This window comes from Euleptes europaea, chromosome 19 (genome assembly GCF_029931775.1).
Source record: "Euleptes europaea isolate rEulEur1 chromosome 19, rEulEur1.hap1, whole genome shotgun sequence".
NCBI lineage: Eukaryota > Metazoa > Chordata > Lepidosauria > Squamata > Sphaerodactylidae > Euleptes > Euleptes europaea.
Genome location: NC_079330.1, coordinates 18,102,709 through 18,124,856, shown reverse-complemented (window position 1 = coordinate 18,124,856; position 22,148 = coordinate 18,102,709).

The following is a 22,148-nucleotide window of genomic DNA, read 5'->3' as shown; positions in this document are numbered from 1 at the left end:
GAAAAGTCATACCATTCTGCCCGCCACTGAGCTGGCTTCAACTGAGTTGCATCGTTCATGCTAATTTAAGTTCGCCGGCCCTGATCCGTGTACAGCAGTGCACGCAAACACAGGCGCAGTTCAAGAGAACACTTAGGACTGCCCATCATACATCTGGAAAAAAATATATGGGCCAAAATATTGTCGAAGGCTTTCATGGTCAGAGTTCATTGGTTCTCGTAGGTTATCCGGGCTGTGTAACCGTGGTCTTGGTATTTTCTTTCCTGACGTTTCGCCAGCAGCTGTCTTGAAAACCTCCAGACTAACAAAGACCACAGTCAACAATAGCCATGCAGATTAGCTTTGGATTTCACACATTAACAGAGCACTTCAGGATACAATGGTTCCATATTAACATACCACACCCTCATTAGCACATTATCTTGATACTTACAGGACAACAATTAGCACATTACCTTTGTTACTTTTTGCAGGACAATGATTCAGCTCAAACCCAACCCCTTTCTGACTATATATTACTCTTCCTACACACTTGACACTGAGAGACACTGTCCTTCGGTGTTACTCCTCTGAAGATGCCTGCCACAGCTGCTGGCGAAACGTCAGGAAAGAAAATACCAAGACCACGGTTACACAGCCCGGATAACCTACGAGAACCAATATATGGGCCATTGCTCCTGACCCAACAAAAGAATCCACTCCCAGAAGCCGTCTCAAAGGGAAATAGTTTTGTTGTGCCTAACGTGCTTTTGAGCACCGTAATGTCCTTTTTCTCCCTTTAATTATTCAGAACATTCGGTACGATACATCTGCATGTGAAGGAGGAAGAAGCTGACTGCGAGCTTGGTTGCAAATTTGCAAACATTTACAGAAATAAAACCCAGGCTCGTGTATTTATATCTTGCCTGGAGTTATTCCAGAAAATACAAAAACATTCCTCCGACCGTCTATCAAAGACTGCCTCCCCAGTCTACCTTGTCTGATTTGAATAAGCATGTGAGTATCCTCAGAGGGACGGTGGAAGCGGCTTTCCACCAAGTCGGGACTCCGACAGAGGAGATGCAGATCTGTCTGGTCGGTAAAGATTGCAGGCTTGGGGGCCTCAATTGGCCTTGGGGCGATATGGGAAGAAGGGATTTAACCCTTCAATCTCTGCCTGCTTATGAACAGGCCCCTTGTCTCGCTGTTAGAATTATAAAGAAGAAAAGATATGTCCTTTAAAAGCATGCATTTCCCCTCCCTTTAAAACTGACAATAAAGGAGGAAGACCTTTTTTTTCTCAAAATAGAAAAAAACTGAATGGAGGTTGAAGGGCTAAACTTTCTCTTTCTTCCTCACATGACCCTGAAGCAAATTTAGACTTCAGAGACCTGCAGTTTGCACTTTATGGACATCTGTTTGAACTCTTTAACCTTTTATCTACCCAGCTTTATTTATTTTCTTACTTGCTTGCCTATTTATTTTGTCTTATACCCCGCTCTCCCCCAGCCGAGGCCGGGCTCAGGGCAGCTCCCAACATGACAGTCCATACATTAAATACAATAAGATCACATTACATAAAATCAATAAAACAGAATTAGTAATTTCCAGCCCCATAACCTCCATAATAAATTAATAAAAGTAGCAACTGGCGCTCATTTTGGAGCATAGAGCATAGGGTTGCCAGGTCCCTCTTTGCCACCGGCGGGAGGCTTTTGGGGCGGAGTTGAGAAGGGTGGGCTTTGGGGAGGGGAGGGACTTCAATGCCATAGAGTCCAATTGCCAAAGCAGCCATTTTCTCCAGGGGGACTGATCTCTATCAGCTGGAGATCAGTTGTAATAGCAGGAGATCTCCGGCTAGGACCTGGAGGTTGGCAACCCTTCCAGGCCTGTATTAGCTCCCCTCACCAACAGCAGCTTTCCTGGATCTCAGGGAAGATCTTTTCTAAACCTGCATCCTGAGACGGTAGGAAATTGAGATTCTGGGAGTGAACCTGGGACCTTTTGCGTGTAGAGCAGGTAGCTATACCGCTGAGCCACAACCGCTTTGCAAAACCTTGTAAATGTCTGAAGCCAGATAAGGCAGCTGGTAGGCTTGCCAACCTCCAGGTGCTAGCTGGAGATCTGCTATTACAACTGATCTCCAGCCAATAGAGGTTCATTCACCTGGAGAAAATGGCTGCTTTTGCAATTAGACTCTATGACACTGAAGTCCCTCCCTTCCCCAAACCCCGTTCTCATCAGGCTCCACCCCAAAAACCTTCCTCCGGTGGCAAAGAGGGACCTGGCATCCCTAGCGGCTAACAAATTAAAACATACATACAGAATATTAATCACCATTAAAATAATTGTAAAAGGGCTAAAATAGGCACAACAGAAGAAGAAGAAGAAGAAGAAGAAGAAGAAGAAGAAGAAGAAGAAGAAGAGTTGGTTTTTATATGCCGACTGTTCTCTACCTCAAACCGGCTTACAATCACCTTCCCTTCCTCTCCCCCCAACAGACACCCTGCGAGGTAGGTGGGGTTGAGAGAGTGTGACTAGCCCAATGTCACCCAGCTGGCTTCATGTGGAGGAGTGGGGAAACAAACCCGGTTCTCCAGATCAGAGTCCACTGCTCCAAACCACCGCTCTTAACCACTACAACACGCTGGCTCTCAAACTGTATCAATATTACAGTGGTATCAATATGAATTCTATCGATATCAATTATATCAATTTAAAGGACTGGTTCACAGTGAGTGGCTCGAACCTCAGGCCAAAGAACATCTTCCATAATACCCTGCTGAGAGGCACAGCCTTCCTCTCCTTCCAGGCAGAGGCAGGATCCGGTTTTTGTCCCGCTTCTACAATGTTAGAGAGCAAGAAGGAACTTCTTGGTGCCACCATTTCGCTATGGCACAGAGAACTGAAGGTGTAGCGCGCTTTTGTAATAGATCTGTTTATTTTCTAATATATTAGCCGAGCGGTTTGGCAGCAGACGGGCGGCCCCGGTGCCAATTCGGCCTCTCAAAAGCAGCAGTTTGCAACCCGTTCCAGCTAAATTCTCAGCACTCACGGCAACTACCTCTGCCCAAATTTGAGCAGCTACCGCTGGTTTTTGTTCTGTTAGGAGCAAAACACAGAGGGGAAAATATGCACAAAGCACCAGTACCTAATCACATGTAGCTACGCCAACATTTTACAAAATAGTAGTAACAACAAAGATTCAATTAAATTGCAAAACTTGTATTACAGTATACAAATAATAAGCAAACACAAAAAAGCAAAAGGGTTGATTTTGGGGGTGGAGCCTGAGGAGGTCGGGGTTAGTAGGGTTGCCAACCTCCAGGTAGTAGCTGGAGATCTGCTTTTCCAACTGATCTCCAGCCGATAGAGATCCGTTCACCTGCCCTAGAAACAGAACAGGGTTTAGGAAAAGCACCAGAAATGAAGCTATCAGTGAAGCAGCACATGGAGTGAGGAAAAGGCTTTTTAAAAATAAAAAGCCTCAAGCAGATCTTTTCCTGATCTTTTCCTGGGTTGTCCAGGGGATGCACGAGCTACTGTGCAACAGCAGGTGAACTCCCTGCTGGAGTCCCCGGAACAGAGTCGCAGGTTTGAAAGTGAAACTGAAATGGGAATTTGGAGGTTAGGTTGGGATAGGGTTGCCAATTTCCAGGTGGTTGTAGGAAAAAACAGCACGAAGGCTCTCAATAATAATACTATTAAATAAATGTATAAGTACAATTGTATATATTTCTCAAGTGACAAAGTAGTAAAGTATCAAAGCATTACGTCATGCATTCATGAATGGCAAATATTCAAACAAAAATGTCCAAGCTGAACAAGGTAAGTACTTCTATCAAATTTCCACTGTTTACAGATATTTAAACAAAAAATTGAACAAGGTAAGTTCTTGCATATAGTTTGCACTTAAAAAACATACAAACCCAGAACATAATATACTTATATATCCAACTGTCTGTGGAAAATTGCACACCAATACTTCCATTCGTTATTAATAGTCAATGAAGTCCATAATAAAGTCCAATTGTCCTGAAATCATAATTCCAATATCCAAGACGATACCTCCGGCTTGGTATTCGTTTCGCTTATGCTTCTTCAGTTCTGTATTGTCCTCATTTCACACAAAATTCATATATTTGTTGAATAGTGACCCGTAGGGTGCCTGAGTTGTTAAGAATGGAAACTATGTCATGATATACTATTCATAATATCTGGGTATATACAAAAGAATATTTAATCTTACCCCATATTCCATAATGTCCCCGATGGTTTCAAACAAAAATAATGTTGGTCTTACCCAAAAGAGAATTCAATATTGACCCAGAGGGTTCCTAGACCATTGGTTCTCCTTTCCTTCAGAGAGGTAGTGAAAAAGTTAGTGTCAGAAGCTAATCTATAGCCACCAGGTGCAACTGTTCAGGTGTATTGCATTAAAGTTTCAAAAAATTGCTTAAAGGAGCCTGCATACAATTAAAGAAAACAAGACAAATCAAACTCACTATTGGGACCAGTAGGGGTCAGTGTTTTAAAAAGAAAGATCAGCTTCATTTCCTGCCTATGTAAAATCTGCGAAATGTCCTGAAGATGATACGGTTTAGGTGTATATTTCCATAATGCGAAAAATAACATGTCATTCTCAGAATGACCCTTCTGCAAAAAGTGCGCTGTAAGTGGAGCCTCTAAATTTTTCGCGCGCAAGCGCGCTTTGTGCTCACCTATTCTCAGTTTAAGCTGGCGTGTCGTGGACCCTATATAAATTAACGAACAGGAGCACGTGACCGCGTACACCACGTTAAATGAGGCACAATTGCTAAAATGTCTTAATTTGTATTTAAAATTAAATGCAGTGGAGCACACTTCCCTGACTTGAAGACTCTGTGGGCAGAATATGCATGAGCCACACTTAAAATGGCCGTGGGTAACTTCCTGTGACCTTCCTATTGTGCTCGTTTTTATGAGCTGATCCCTAAATGATGTGGTTTTTCTGAGGCCGAATAAGGGAGCTTCTTGGTAACCAGGTACATCTTTCAAAATATGCCAATGCTTTAAGATGATCCTTTTGATGTCGTTTGTAAGGTGATTGAACTGTAGAGAAGACGTAATTCTAGGAGGAGTTCTTGATGTATCTTCCGATCGGAAAAGGGAATCTCTGTTCTTCTGTTCCGCTTTAGTGCGTGCTGAATGTAGTACTTCATCTTTGTATCCTCTGTGTTTAAGATTAGAACATAATTCCTTAGTTGCTTGTATATAGTCTTGATGGAAGGTTGCATTTCTTTTCAGCCTCAAAATTTGGCTATAGGGCAAATTCCGACGTAAGTGAAACGGATGATATGAATCGAAGTGTAATCCAGCGCCCCGGTCTGTAGCCTTCTTGTAGGGTTTGACAGCTATGTGGTCCGTTGGGGTCCTAAAGACTGACACGTCTAAGAACGGAACAGCATGGTGGTTAATGCAGCCGGAAAATTTAAGATTTGTATCAAGTGAATTAATCCAATTGCATAGATGTTGGTACTGGTTAGCTGAGTCCAAAATGAAAAAAAGGTCATCAATAAACCTAAAATATAACAAGACATGTGATTTGAAAAATGAATTAGGAAACAAAAATGTTTTTTCGAAATGAACCATGTATAAATTGGCAATTGCCGGAGCACAGGCTGATCCCATGGCTACACCTCTTGTCTGAAGAAAAAATTGATCCTTGTATCGAAAAAAGTTGTTTTCAAATAATATGTCAACCAGGGATAAAATGAAATGAGTGGGAGGGTCCATTCTTCTTCTAGTGTCCAAATTATCTTGAATGATATTTCTTGCCTCGTCCAATGGAATGTTAGTATATAGTGCTGAAACATCTAAGGTCACAAAGACTGCTTCTGTAGGAATTGCATGGTTCTCTATTTTACTTATAAAATCCGCTGTATCCTTAATATAAAATGGTGTACATATGCTGAAGGGCTGCAGAAAAAAATCAATATATTTTGAAATGGATTCTAAGAGCCCTCCTAAGGCTGAAATTATAGGTCTGCCCAGTGGATTGGTCAGGGATTTATGTATTTTCGGCAGAGAATAAAAATGTGGCACCTTTGGGAATTGCACGGTCAAAAAATCAGCAGTTGGTTTATCAATATAATTCAGTGCCAAGCCTTCATAAAGTACAGTTTTGATGATCTTAGAAACCTTATTCGTAGGATCTTTTGAAAGTTTTATGTAATATTGCACGTTGTTAAGTTGTCTATAATTCTCTGAATCATATTGTTCCGTGTCCATAATAACTATGGCGCCGCCCTTATCAGCCTCACGTATCATTATGTTCGTATCATCAGCTAAGGATTGTAAAATATTGCAATCATGCTGTGAAATATTAGGCTGCTGTAAATTCCTCCATGCTTTCCTTTTTTCCAAATTGGCCACGTCTCTAAGTACTAAGGAAGAGAAAGTGTTAATAAAGTGGCTGGGATTTTTCGGGGTGAAGGAAGACTTAGGGTGAAAATTTCTAATAATGGAGGTCTGTCCTTGAAAAAATTCTTTCAATTTTATGGTGCGGAAAAATTTATATAAATCAGTACGAGTCTGAAATGCCGAATAGCGTGGGGTGGGCACAAAACCTAAGCCTAGGTTTAATATTCTGGTTTCATCAGAGGATAATATTCTGTTAGAAAGATTGACTACTAGGTTTGTTGGAATTGTTGTGGCCGCCGAGGACGTCTGGGAGGCCTGGGTTCGTATTGAAAATCCCGTCTCCCGGACCGGAGATGGTAAGAGGAACCATAGGAGCCGCTGCTGGAAATGCTGGAATTGCCTCCTTCGGAGGAGGAGGCTTCTGCTTCTGAAGTGCGCATTCTACTCTCGTGTCCTTTAAAACCTCTTGTTTGTTTCTGTCCTTGCCAAAAATAAATCCTGTTATGAAGATAGTCATACAACTGATCTGCAGGCGACAGAGATCAGTTCCCCTGGAGAAAAAGGCCGCTTTGACAATTGGACTCTATGGCATTGAAGTCTCTCCCCTCCCCAAACCCCACCCTCCTCAGGCTTAGGGTTGCCAGGTCCCTCTTCTCAACTGGCGGGAGATTTTGGGGGCGGAGTCTTAAGAGGGCAAGGTTTAGGGAGGGGAGGGACTTCAATGCCATAGAGTCCAATGGCCAAAGCAGCCATTTTTCTCCAGGTGATCTGATCTCTATCAGCTGGAGATCAGTTGAATTAGCAGGAGATCTCCTACTACTACCTGGCAGTTGGCAACCCTACTCAGGCTCCACCCTAAAAACCTCCCACTGGTGGTGAAGAGTGACCTGTCAACCCTAGGGGTTAGGGGAGGAGAGGGACTTCAATGCCATAGAGTCCAATGGCCAAAGCGGCCATTTTCTCCAGGGGAAATGATCTCCATCAGCTGGAGATCAGTTGTAATAGCAGGACACCTCCAGCTAGTATAGGGTTGCCATCTCCAGGTTGGGAAATACCTGGAGATTTTGGGGGTGGAGCCTGAGGAGGGTGGGGTTTGTAGAGGGGAGGGACTTCAATGCCCTAGATTCCAATTGCCAAAGCGCCTTTTTCTCCAGGGAAACTGATCTCTGTAGCCTGCAGATCTGTTGTAATAGCGGGAGATCTCCAGCCACCACCTTTCACTTTCAAACCTGCGACTCTGTTCCAGGCATCTCCAGCAGGCAGTCTGTGAACTACAGGAGTTCACTGGCTGTTGCACAGTAGCTCATGCATCCCCTGGACAACCCAGGAAAAGTTCAGGAAAAGATCTGCTTGAGGCTTTTTATTTTTTAAAAGCCTTTTTCTCACTCCATGTGCTGCTTCACTGATAGCTTCATTTCTGGTGCTTTTTCTAAACCCTGTTCTGTTTCTAGGGCAGAAGAAAATTAGGTAATGCTGGGGATGGGAGTGTGTGTGTGTGTGTGTGTAAAGTGCTTTCAAGTAGCAGCCAACTTATGGTGACCCCTTTTGGGGTTTTCATGGCTAGAGACTAACAGAGGTGGTTTGCCAGTGCCTTCCTCTGCACAGCAACCCTGGTCTTCCTTGGTGGTCTCCCATCCAAATACTAACCAGGGCTGACCCTGCTTAGCTTCTGAGATCTGACGAGATCGGGCTAGCCTGGGCCATCCAGGTCAGGGCGAGGGGAGAGTAACAGGATATTTTTGATTTCGCGAAAGAAGTTCTCCTTAAAGAAAATGTTGTTGGAGGCTTTATTACCACACCATTTTATGTTTCCTCTCACCAAAATTTCCCCATAAAACATACACATTTAACAGTGTATCCTTCTGTATCAGTCAGTACTATATACTATAATCCATATAAATAGGGTTGCCAACTGCCAGGTAGAAGCAGGAGATCTCCTGCTAATTCAACTGATCTCCAGCCGATAGAGATCAGATCACCTGGAGAAAAATGGCTGCTTTGGCAATTGAACTCTATGGCATTGAAGTCCCTCCCTTCCCCAAACCCCACCCTCCTCAGGCTCCGCCCCAACGAGGGGGGCAGAGGCAACCCTACATATAAATGGTAATAGTCCATTGCATATTTTTTAAAAAACGTGTAATTTGTACATATCGTGCAAATAAGTCTACCAAGTCCTGCAAGGAAAATCTGTAGAACTGAAATGATGGACAAAAAAATATACACGATTGTTCAAATATATAATTAAATTGAAAATACTTGGACAGAGTTAACATCTTAAAGAACAAGCCAGAGTGATGTCGTGGTTAAGAGTGGTGGAGTCTAATCTGGAGAACCGGGTTCGGTTCCCCACTCCTCCACCTGAAGCCTGCTGAGTAACCTTGGGCCAGTCACAGTTCTCTCCGAATTCTGTCAGCCTACCCGGAGGCAGGCAATGGCAAAACACCCCTGAACATCTCTTGCCTCGAAACTCCTATGGGGTCACCATAAGTAGCCTGAAGAGGAGAAGACTGAGAGGGGATATGACAACCATCTTCAAGTACTTGAAAGGCTGTCATATAGAGGAGGGTGCCGAGTTGTTTTCTGTTGGCCCAGAAGGTCGGACCAGAACCAACGGGTTGAAATTAAATCAAAAGAGTTTCCTTCTAGAGGTCAATAGCGGGAGATTTCCAGCTACCACCTGGAGGTTGGCAACCTTATGTTGAACACGAATGTTTTGTGCATCCAATGAATGTGACAAGTAGCAAATGAGGAGGCAGATGGGAGAAAGTTGTGGGAAAGCACACACCATTGTGGGTTTTTCCCCTTATGGTCAAACAACACAAACTGTGTAGACAAAGATTGAACAGTTAGTTTGTCCCAGTTCCACTGCACAGGTCACACAACTGGTGAACAGGCTACAAGCTAAATTGGCGGATGATCCTTGATTCAGACCTGTTCAGGCAAAACTGCTGCAATTTTGAAGGAAGGTGCTAATAACCCGTCACCATGGATTTATCTAAGCCTTTTTAAGACCAAGGGAATCATTTCCATACACTCCAGAATTCTTTCTCCAACAGTAGCCAACCACCCATTGCATCTGGGACATCCACAAGGAGGGGGCATTAGCACCAGCCTCCCCACACCCTAGCTATTATTCAGGGGTATACTGCCTCTGACCATGGAGGTTCCATTTAGCGAGCCCAGCCAATGGCTGCTTCCCCAAAATGGTCTGATTCCCCCTCTGCAAAATGTGTCCAGACAGCAGTGTGCTAAAAAAAAAAAAAAAACCTTAGATGAAACTCATTGCAGTTTTTCCAGACACGTGAACGCATTTTTAAAATTAGGTTTTGCTGCTACCCCCTGAAGTTGAGGGTGCCAAACCACCGGCCATCATGAAATGACCTCTGGTTTTAGATTAATCCCTTAGTGGCCTTCGTCTGCATACACCAGTTAACAAGATTTTTTATTCGTCCAGGCTTTCTCTTCCTTTGGTGTACCTGCAGCAACCCTGTGAAGTAGTTTAGGCTGAGAAAGAGTGTGGCCCAAGGTTAGTGGCTGAGTGGAGATTTGAACCTGGGTCTCCCTGTCGCCCCAGTTGCCATGTAGGGGAGGGGCCATGGCTAGAGCATCTGCTTGGCATGCAGAAGGTCCCAGGTTCAATCCCCGGCATCTCCAGTTAAAGAGACCAGGCAAGTAGATGATGGGAAGGACCTCTGCCTGAGACCCTGGAGAGCTGCTGCCGGTCTGAGTAGCCAATACCGACTTGGATGGACCAAGGGTCTGATTCAGTAGAAGGCAGCTTCATGCGTTCATCCCTTTCCCCCCCTCTGTGAAAGTTTTTGGGGCTAGCTACACCATTCAAAGATGTCTGCTGAGTTCACCAGAAGTGGCTGTCAGCCTTATTTATTTCACTGGCTGCTCTGGGAGAGCTTTTGACAGCCAAGCAAATCCTCCTCAGGGCTAATCGCATCCCTTACCCTCTCCTTATTCCCCAGCCCTCCCCCTCTCTGGAGGCAAGGTGACCAGAACAGAACATGCTATTCATGGCAGAACGAACCATTGATTTCATATAATGGCCGTATAAAATTTGCTGTATTACCGGCGACTTAATATCTTCCTGATGTTTTATTTTAACACTGCTGACCAAGCTGCCAACTGCATCAAGCCATTTGCCGGCAGCGGTCGGCGTCTCAGCCAGCAGCTGATTCGAAGCCTCTCCGTGTGCATTCAATTATTCTTGCATCTCGTATTTTTGGGCACCAAAACGAAGGGGCCGCTTCCAAATGTTTCACCCTTCGCAGTTTTTTAACCAAAGGGTGGTCTGTAAGTGAACGTCGTCGACCGAAATGTGTAAAGGGTCTCCTCTGGAGCAAGATTCACCCCCGGCAAGTAGGGAGAGTTCTGTGTGCAAAGATGGACAATCCAGCCAGCTTCCTAATAAGGGTGTTATAAATAAATTTACGGTACACGTTCAAAACAGGTGAACGGCAGTTAATTCAGGTGTCAGAGTTCAACCATGATAATTAAATTCAAGAGACTCTTCTGATCATCTCCTTCACACAGCCACGGCAGGCTAGAAATGCTTCAGAAATTCTCCTGATTCAGACTTCTTTCTTGATTTTGCAATTCTGACCTCCCTCAATTTGTCTCCAGGCTGGGGCTAGTGTCTTCAAAATTCTCCAGTGTCCCATCTTTTCTTTAAAAAAAAAAATCTGACTTATGTTTGGAGCACTTTGTAGGGGTGCCAGCCTCCAGGATACCCCAGAATTATAGCTCATCTCCTGACTGCCCTAGATCAGTTCCCCTGGAGAAAATGGCTGCTTTGGAGGGTGGACTCTATGGCACTGTACCCCACTGAGGCCGCTGTCCTCCCCAGGCTCCACCCCCAAATCTCCAGGAGTTTCCTAACCTTGATCTGCAACCCTACCCGCCATCCCCCACTGGTGACCAGGTAGGACCTGGCAACCCTAAGCACTCGACATATGCAAATTGCCACCGTTTGCAGTGCCTTCTGGACAACCATGGCTTCCTCTCCTCCTCTGCATTACTGGTGTGCACCCAAAAGCAATCTTGATGGGATTGTCTGCATGGTTTGATATAGCAATGCTTTCTGTGTGGTTTTTTTTTACTGATGTGCAAGTGCACATGAGCATGCGCACAAGCTAGAGGGGAGGGGCTGTGGCTCAATGGAAGAAGAGGATGAGGAAGAAGAACAGGAGGAAGAGGAAGAGTTTGTTTTTATATGCCGACTTTCTCTACCACTTAAGGGAGACTCAAACCGGCTTACAATCATCTTCCCTTCCCCTCCCCACAACAGACACCCTGTGAGGTAGGTGGGGCCGAGAGAGCTCTGAGAGAGCTGTGACTAGCCCAAGGTCACTCAGCTGGCTTCATGTGGAAGAGTGGGGAATCAAACCCAGTCCTCCAGATCGGTGTCCGTCATTCATGTGGAGGAGTGGGGAATCAAACCTGGTTCCCCAGATCAGAGTCCACCGCTCCAAACCACCGCTCTTAACCACTACACCACGCTGGCTCTCTACATACATACGTACTTTTTGTAAGTAAGTGCTCTCCTAAAAAACTGCTATGTGGAAGAGGAAATGTAGATTCAGATTCCATGTCTGGTACCTGCAAGTGTGATGGAGAGAGACTGCAGCTGAACGGCAAAGGATGTGTTTTGCATTCAGAAGGCTCCGAATTCAGTCGCTGACATCTCTGTACCAAAAGTTTCCAAAGAGCAGAACTGCCAAACAGCTTTGACTTAAGGAGGATTTTTGAATGTCTTCTCCTCGCTGTTACAGCCTATAAAACTCCATTTCCATGTCAGGTCTCCTAGCTGCAAAGCAAACCAGTGATTCTTTGTTTTATGCCTATTTTCTTCCCCACCAAATATTTCCCCTCAAAGGTGCACAATTTTCCAACAGGAATTGCATGTCAAAAGATGACAACCCTATCATCAGACCCCAGCCATATCATAATGGTTTACTATATTTGCTTCTGTGATGTTATTACCGTTATGCTGGTCTCTGACTGTAATAACGTATAATAATAATAATAATAATAAAGGCTTATAAGTATCAGGGAGTGCATGTAGATAGTCTTTCTTAGCCCCCACACAATGGGATTAGTGGGCAGAACCTCCAAGTTACAGGTGTCATTTCCAGTAGATGAAACTGACTTCCTTCCGATATGTCTTTTGAAAGTTTTCCTCTGGGCAGGCCAATGTTGAATGGGAGGGGCTGTGGCTCAGTGGTCGAGCATCTGCTTGGCATGCAGAAGGTCCCAGGTTCAATCCCCAGCATCTCCAGTTAAAGGGACTAGGCGAGTAGGTGATGTGAAAGACCTCCGCCGGAGACCCTGGAGAGCCGCTGCAGGTCTGAGTAGACAATACTGACTTTGATGGACCAAGGGTCTGATTCAGTACAAGGCAGCTTCGTGTGTTTATGTGTATGTGTTCAATGTTCACTTGGCGTTATCTGAGCATCCCCCAAAATATTCTTGCAAGGCTTAAAATCTGTCCTAGACTTTAGCGGTAGAAAAGTCCAGTAGTGCCTTAAAGACTAACAAAATTGCTGGCAGGGTATGTGCTTTCACGAGTGACAGCTCACTTCTTCAGATGCCTGTGACTCACAAAAGGTCACACCCTGCCAGAAACTGTGTTAGTCTTTAAGGCACTACTGGACTCTTGCTCTTTTTTAATGCTACAGACAGACAAACACAGCTACCCATCGTTTTCTGCCTTAAGACTTTGACTCCTTCATTTGGCTATGATTGGGATTCCCCCCCCCCCATATTTGTTACTGGAGATGTTGGAATTTGACAGTAGATGTTACCTGACATGTAGTGATAGATAGCAAGCCGTTAAACTTGCAATTTGACGGTGGACCTGTTACGAGATTTCATTAATGGGACCTGCTAAAAATTAGGGATGGCTCCAAAATTCTACTCAACCAAGTTCTGGAATTCCAAATTCCTGGTCTTGTTCCTGAAGTGGATCTGAGATAGGGCCAGCTTAGCCGGCTTGCATTTACTTCTGTAGAACCGTGTCAGATAATTGGGCCTGACACATTAGGAACTCGCCCCGATCGTGTTATCTTCTAAATTTTTACATGTAATTCTGATTTCTGAAAACTTCCATCCTGTTATGTGTCATTTGCCACAGATTTCAGGTCCTTTAGGGCAGAGGGGGGGACCAGAGACTGCCAGGTGGCAGACAGAAAGTGCCCCCTGTATCTCCTCCTATGCCACCTATGCTGCAGCGCACCGTTCAGCCACTGTGTCCAGCCAATCACAGCGAGGCAGGGAGAAATGATGTTCAGCCCATGGACGGTTATGGCAGGCAGGCATGGCATTCTCATTTGCCAGGTTTTCCCTTGGCAAAGTTAGAAGCATAGAGTTGGAAGGGACCACCAGGGTCATCTAGTTCAACCCCCTGTACAATGCAGGAAATTCACAACCACCTCCCCATCCCCACGCCCCAGTGACGCCTACTCCATGCCCAGAAGATGGCCAAGATGCCCTCCCTTTCATGATCTGCCTAAGGTCACAGAATCAGCATTGCTGACAGATGGCCATCTAGCCTCTTCTTAAAAACCTCCAGAGAAGAAGAGCTCACCACCTCTTGAGGAAGCCTGTTCTACTGAGGAACCGCTCTAACTGTTAGAAAGTTCTTCCTAATGTCTAGATGGATTTCAGTGGGTTTTGATTTCAGTGGGTTTTTACTGGAGTGACTTTACATAGGATTACACCGTTTTTTAAATATTTTTTATATTCTAGGATATTGATAAAAAACAAAGCATAAAAGAAAAGTAGAACTGAGATTACTACAAATGAAATAGAAGGGCTCATGTCAAGGACTCCTTTGGGGATAACATAGCAAACATATAATAGGAAAAGTATCATTACTTGGAAATAATTAAAAAATTCAACGATAAATGCAAGAATGAACAATCTCTGATAAGATAAATGGTTATATTATACAAATCGCAAAGGATTACAGTGTAAAGCTCTTGAATGTCTAGGGTTGCCAACTGCCAGGTAGTAGCAGGAGATCTCCTGCTAATTCAACTGATCTCCAGCCGATAGAGATCAGATCACCTGAGAAAATTGGCCGCTTTGGCAATTGAACTCTATGGCATTGAAGTCCCTCCCCTCACCAAACCCTGCCCTCCTCAGGCTCTGCCCTCCAAATCTCCTGCCGGTGGCGAAGAGGGACCTGGCAACCCTATGAATGTCCAATCTTGAGGTCAAAGTTCAAGTTCGTGCTTTGAATTCAAATTTCCAGTTTGAAGATTGCATTTTGAATTTTGAAGGGCAAGGCAGGAGATCCTGCCATACTCTGAATAATTTTTGAGCATCTGTTTCAGCTGTGAGCACCTCGGTTGACATTCAGACACTCTTGGTTCCCCCTTTGCTCTTTCTCGAGGGGCAGCAGCCTCGTCAGACCACTTCATCCTGCTGGTAAGCAGTGTCGCACGTCAAGGAAGACGTCTGCAAGGTTAAAAAAAGGGGCCCCGTTTTTTGGGTACTTCCCGGCTTTTAATTAAAAAATAAAACGTCTCCACTAAAAAGTCATTAATTACTAATGACAAAATTAGAAGCGGTTAACGAGAGGGAGGAAACCCTCCAGCAGTCCGCCTCGTCGGAAGGTTTGATGAGAAATTAAGAGAAATCATGTCTTGATTGGAGCTTCCTTTCTGTATCTCAGCATATTGCCCGTTCTAGATGAGTTCTAGGAGGAGCATTGCAGCGTGGAAATAGATTTTTTCCCCCTCACGCAGTCTGGTCTCAAACACCTTCTCTCCACCACCGAAGGAGCTGGAAAACTAACAATGATGAGATAGCTTCACCTGCTTTCTGCAGCTGAAGATGTCGGAGTGATTTTGAACATTAGGGAGCTGCCTGATACTTAATCAGACCCCGTCTTGTCTACCCCGATGGGCAGCGACTCTCAGGCAAGAAGCGGGTTTCCCTCGCACCTTAGATCCGTCAACTGGAAATGCCAGGGACCAAACCTAGGGCGATCGGTATGCAAAACACGCTCGAAGGATGAGCAAACGTTCTCTGTTTAGTTTCTTGTATTTATTTTAGTCAACTATATTAATTCTCTGCTCTCGGCTGTTGGTTTTGTAGACTCGTTTGTATTGTGTGTGCATATTGTAGAGCTTTTTGCATGCAATATATATGGTAATTATACATACAATGTGTGTCATTTATAACTATGTAATGCTTTTATTAAATTAGGGAGCCCCGTGGCGCAGAGTGGTAAGCTGCAGTACTGCAGTCCAAGCTCTGCTCATGACCTGAGTTTGATCCTAATGGAAGTCGGTTTTAAGTAGCTGGTTCAAGATGGACTCAGTCTTCCATCCTTCCAAGGTCAGTAAAATGACCACCCAGCTTGCTGTGGATAAAGTGTAGATGACTGGGGAGGGCAATGGCAAACCACCCCATAAAAAATAGTCTGCCTAGTAAACGTCGGGACGTGACGTCACCCCAGACGTCAGGAATGACCCGGTGCTTGCACAGGGGACTACCTTTACCTTTTTACCTTTACACTGGAGAGCCAGTGTGGCGTAGTGGTTAGGAGTAGTGGACTCTAATCTGGAGAACTGGGTTCGATTGCCGCTCCTCCACATGAGCAGTGGACTCTAATCTGGTGAACCTTTACCTAATGCTTATATTACATGCTATATTATATTATCATATTGGGAGCCAGCATGGTGTAGTAGTTAAGAGTGGCGGATTCTAATCTGGAGAACTGGGTTCGATTCCCCACTCCTCCACACAAAGCCTGCTGGGTAACCTTGGGCCAGTCACAGTTCTCTCTGAACTCTCTAAACCCACGCCGAGGCAGGCAATGGCAGACCACCCCTGAACATCTGTTTCCTCTGGAGTAAATGGCAGGTTTGGAAATTGGACTCTATGGCATTGAAGCCCCTCCTTTCTCCAAACCCCACCCTCCTCAGGCTCCACCCCCAAAATCTACAGGTATTTCCCAACCCGGAACTGCCAACCCTAACCCCACCCATTTCTTTTCCTTGTGCCGTTTTTGTCTCTTCCTAATGCATTTTTAGTCCATTCTTCCCCCAAGAAGCTGACGGCGCTATATATCACTCTCCCATCCTCATTTTAGCCTCACAACAACCTGGTGAGGTTAGGTAGGTTGTGCTGAGAGACAGTAAATGGTCTATGGTCAGCCACTGAGCTTCTATGGTACAGTGAGGATTTGAACCAGGCTTTCAAGATTCTGACACTCTAACCATCTCTCCTGGGTTTGCAGAGTCCAAAATGGTAGCTCTGACTAGCCCCACTGTGCAGATTTTTTCTCTTGACTCAGAGTAGGGTTGCCAGGTGCCTGTTAATGGCAGGCAATTAAAGGTAAAGGTAAAGGCAATTAAAGGTAAAGGTAAAGATGGCCCTGTGCAAGCACCGGGCCATTCCTGACCCATGGGGTGACGTCACATCCTGACTTTTACTAGGCAGACTTTGTTTACGGGGTGGTTTGCCAGTGCCTTCCCCAGTCATCTTCCCTTTACCTCCAGCAAGCTGGTTACTTATTTTGCCGACCTCAGAAGGATGGATGGCTGAGTCAACCTTGAGCCAGCTACCTTAATGTGTAAAAAAAGGTTAAGGTCCCCTGTGCACGCACAGGGTCATTCCTGACCCACGGGGTGACGTCACATGCCGACATTTACTAGGCAGACTTTGTTTACAGGGTGGTTTGCCAGTGCCTTCCCCAGTGATCTTCCCTTTACCCCCAGCAAGCTGGTTACTCTTTTTGCCGACCTCGGAAGGATGGAAGGCTGAGTCAACCTGGAGCCGGCTACCTGAAACCAACTTCCGTCGGGATCAAACTCAGGTTGTGAGCAGAGATTGGACTGCAGTACTGCAGTTTACCACTCTGCACCATTGGGCTCTTAATTGGCAATTGTCTGCCAATTAACAGGCCTGTCCGTCCGCCACCCCTCCTGGAGATCAGTTGTAATAGCCGGAGATCTCCAGCCACCACCTGGAAGTTAGTACAGGAGAGACGTGTATACAAAGGGCAAAAAACTTTATAAGCTACCAAAATGACATCACAATACAGCTATACACACTATATACACTACAAAGCTGAAACACACAAGCTAAGACAAACAACGTGACTGTACAAGGTGGAAAAAGTGTCAAAATGACACAGCTAATGTTCAAAGAGTCTCTCTCAATTGTAGGAGAAGTGGTATCCAAAGGATTTTCAACGAGGTTCCCAATGAGGAGACAATCGTTTCGAGTTCACAATTTTCACATCTTCATCAGTCCTTCAACGTCCTCTTGTACATTCATTCATTCAGTTATTCTCCCATAACGGGTAAGATTTCAAAAAATGCCAAATCATTATTATTTCCCACGAAGGGTAAACGGCATCACTTCCCACTTGGGGTAAGGATCATAGTGTAGCAATCTCAATAGTATGGACTACTACAATAGTCCATACTATTGAGATTGCTACACTATGATCCTTACCGTTATGGGAGAATAACTGAATGAATGAATGTACAAGAGGATGTTGAAGGACTGATGAACGATCGTCTCCTCGTTGGGAACCTCGTTGAAAATCCTTTGGATACCACTTCTCCTACAGTTGAGAGAGACTCTATGAACATTAGCTGTGTCATTTTGACACTTTTTCCACCTTGTACAGTCACGTTGTTTGTCTTAGCTTGTGTGTTTCAGCTTTGTAGTGTATATAGTGTGTATAGCTGTATTGTGATGTCATTTTGGTAGCTTATAAAGTTTTTTGCCCTTTGTATACCCTTCGCTCCTGTACTGAGTTCCTCATCCTCCCGATATTAGTACAGTGGTGTCTATTTCTCCCCCACCACCTGGAAGTTGGCAACCCTTGGTGGGGTGCTGAGCCATCCACAAAAGGCAGCGGACCTGGCAATATACCTACCATTCAGTAATAGCCTATTTTGATTCATGGAGGATAGTTGGTTGTCAGCCATTATAGCTAAACAGAATTTCTATGCTCAGAGGCATTGTTCTTCTGAACACCAGATGTTGGGGTTAAGCAAGGTCGGGGAAGTCAGTGGCCTTCTGGCCTTCTTTGTAGGTTTCCTAGGAACATCCGATTGATCACAGGATGCTTGGCTGGACAGACCCCAGATTTGATCCAGCTAGGCTTTTCTTGTTTATGTTTTCTCCACTCCCGGCTAGTTTTTAATCTAATCTTCTGTTCCTAACTATGAGAACCGATTTCAATTACCATGGGAATGCAGCTGAACTTTGGACCTAATAGACTATTAGAGTTATATAAATCTCAGGTAACGGCAATTGGGTACAGAGCGTGTTGGCTGCATGAGGGAAATCTTTTGCGGCTTGGTTTGAGACAGGTTTCATTTCGTGGGTGGTGATGTTTACAAAAGAGAAGGAGGCCGATGAAATCTGGGGTAGTTTAGATTTTTGGAAGAAGGGAAATTCAGGCTGAGTCTTGGCAGAACACCCAGAGAAACAGAGAAACAGAGCCAAACTGTACCAGAATCTGTAAGCAGTCCAGGGGCTTCCAAATGTCCTTAGAATGTTCTCCAAGATACAAGATGGTCATCACATTGCAGTTAAAGCATAGTGTGAGATGAGTCAGGAGGACCTGGATCAGAATCATCAGACGAAACCCCCTGTGAGAATTTCCGATCAAGTGAATGTCAATAATATTGTGTGATTCTCAAGATGCGCATCAGGTATCACTAATATTACAACACACATGGTGTTAGCCTCAACAGCTCTACTCAGAAGTAAGTCTCCTTTTATTCAATGATGTTTATTCCCAGTAAATGGCCTTAGAATTGCAGCCGCAGACTACCAACCACCAGCCAACCCAACCCAACCCAACCCAACCAACCAACCAACCTTTATTGGCATAAACGGGATGCCAATCCAATCTAGTTTAACTCAGAATTTGGGGAGGGGCTGTGGCTCAGTGGCAGAGCATCTGCTTGGCATGCAGAAGGTCCCAGGTTCAATCCTTGGCAACTCCAGTTAAAGGAACCAGGCAAGTAAGGTGATATGAAAGACCTCTACCTGAGACCCTGGAGAAACAATGCTGATCTGAGTAGACAATACTGACTCTGATGGACCGAGGGTCTGATTCGGTATAAGGCAGCTTCACGTGTTCATGTGTTCAATTGAGGGGTAGATTTTAAGTAGCATCTGGGAGGAGCACCAAGCAAAATTAGGGATGCTTGAACACACACACCTGTTCAGCTCGTGTCCTGTCTGCCAATCACAAACAGGAAGATGATTTTTTTTTATGATCAGTTAGACCTTTTGTCAACCTGTTCATGACTGTGTGGCTGGATGGTGGTAGAAAGTGCTGTCAAGTGACAACCAACTTATGATGACCGCCTCATGGGGTTTTCAAGAGATGAGCAGAGGTGGTTTTGCTGTTGCCTGCCTCTGCATAGCGACTTTGGACTTCCTTGACTATCTCCCATCCAAGTACTAACCAGGATTGATACTGCTTAGCTTGCGAGATCTGTGAGATAAGGCCAGCCTGGGCTATCCTTAGGGTTGCCAACCTCCAGGTGGTGGCTGGAGATTTCCCGCTATTACAACTGATCGCCAGGTGATAGAAATCAGTTCCCTTGGAGAAAATAGCCACTTTGGCCAATGGAGTCTGTGGCATTGAAGTCTCTTCCCACTCCAAACCCTGCCCTCCTTAGACTCCACCCCTAAAATCTCCAGATATTTCCCAACCCAAAGCTGGCAACCCTGGCTACCCAGGTCAAAACACTTTGGCTTAGTAACTGAGGAGCAGGAGAAATATGGCCTCCACATAGTGATGCTCTAGGAATTTTCCCCAATCTCTGGCAAATATCACAGAGACTAAAGGCAGCCTACATCACCAGATGTGATACTGCATCTTTCCCAAACTCCGCAGACAACACCCCCAAATCTCCCAGCATTTGCCGAGGCAGTGTTGGGAACCCTACAGTACCCCCTTAATGTGACAAGAGGGGTGTTGAAAAGTGCAAAGAACTTTCCTCTTTTCAGCTGTGAACTATCACTAGGGTTGCCAACCTCCAGGTACTAGCTGGAGATCTCCTGCTATTACAACTGATCTCCAGCCAATAGAGATCAGTTCACCTGGAGAAAATGGCCACTTTGGCAATTGGACTCCGTGGCGTTGAAGTCCCTCCCCTCTTCAAACCCCACCCTCCTCAGGCTCTGCTCCAAAAACCTCCTGCCAGTAGCGAAGACGGATCTGGCAACCCTAACCATCACAGGCTGCAAACTGAAGACTGCTTTGCTTCTTGACTGGCTGAGTTTCTGAGTATCCGAAAGAGAGAGTTTCTTTCTCTCAGTGCTACTAGTGTTCTTCAGGTGCAGATATCATAGAAGCATAGACTTGGAAGGGACCACCAGGGTCATCTAGTCCAACCCCCGGCACAATGCAGGAAACTCACAACTACCTCCCCCCACACCCCCAGTGACTCATACTTCATGCCCAGAAGATGGCCAAGATGCCCTCTCTGTCATCATCTGCCTAAGGTCATAGAATCAGCATTGCTGACAGATGGCCATCTAGCCTCTTCTTAAAAACCTCCAGGGAAGGAGCGCTCACCACCGCCAGAGGAAGCTTGTTCCACTGAGGAACCGCTCTGTTAGAAAATTTTTCCCAATGTCTAGATGGAAACTCTTTTGATTTAATTTTAACCCGTTGGTTCTGGTCCGACCTTCTGGGGCAACAGAAAACAACTCGGCACCATCATCTATATGACAGCCCTTCGAGTATTTGAAGATGGTTATCATATCCCCTCTCAGTCTTCTCCTCTGCAGGCTAAACATACCCAGCTTCTTTGACCTTTCCTCATAGGACTTGGTCTCCAGACCCCTCACCATCTTTGTTGCCCTCCTCTGGACACGTTCCAGCTTGTCTACATCTTTCTTAAATTGTGGTGCCCAAAACTGAACACAATGCTCTAGGTGATGTCTAACCAGAGCAGAGTAAAGTGATACCATCACTTCACGTCATCTGGACACTATACTTCTGTTGATGTCACATGGAAGTCCCTTGAAAGAGGCTCTTGGGGAGTTTCAGGCACAGAAGAGGACCACCGGTAGGTGGCGATGTTGGCTTCCAGGCCCGGAGCCACTGCCTGCCGCAGCAAGATGCCAACTGGCGGGTCTGTTTCCGGAAGAGGCGTCTTTTTCGGAGACAGCTTCAGACTCCGAACCGATCACTTGCGGTAATTAAGATCCTGTGTCATCGTGTGCTACTGTGCCTTGGCCTGAATCCAACCGGCGTAATTATGCCGGTCTGCCCCCATGTGCTTTCCCCGCAGCTGCTATTTTTATTTATGAGTTTATATTTAGCCCAGTAATGAGTCTGACATACGGTACCTAATAAGAGAGACATGGAAACAAGCAAAAAAAGGGGGGTAGGTGGAAAACAAGAGGCAGGGAAGCGGGTGCCCTCTTGGCTCAATGCGTCCCTCCCGAGGCCGCTTGTCTTGAGTGCCAGAAGATGGGCAAAGGATAAGCTCGATCGTCTCCAAGCAATTAAGGAGAAATTGCTAATCACCAGGTCAGGAGAACCCATCAATTGAGTCCCCAGCAGGTTGCAAAGAAGCTGGGCGGGGGGCCTGCGACAGAGACGCACCTGGAGCAGGTTTTCGGAACGAGCAGATGGGCAACAACACGGTGGCGTGCGGCTTGTCTGCATCGCTCTCCTTCCTGCTCGTGGGGTGGGCTGGTGAACTGAGTGTTCAGTGCCTGTGCTTGAGTGCAGGCTAAAATCTTGCTGCGTAAAA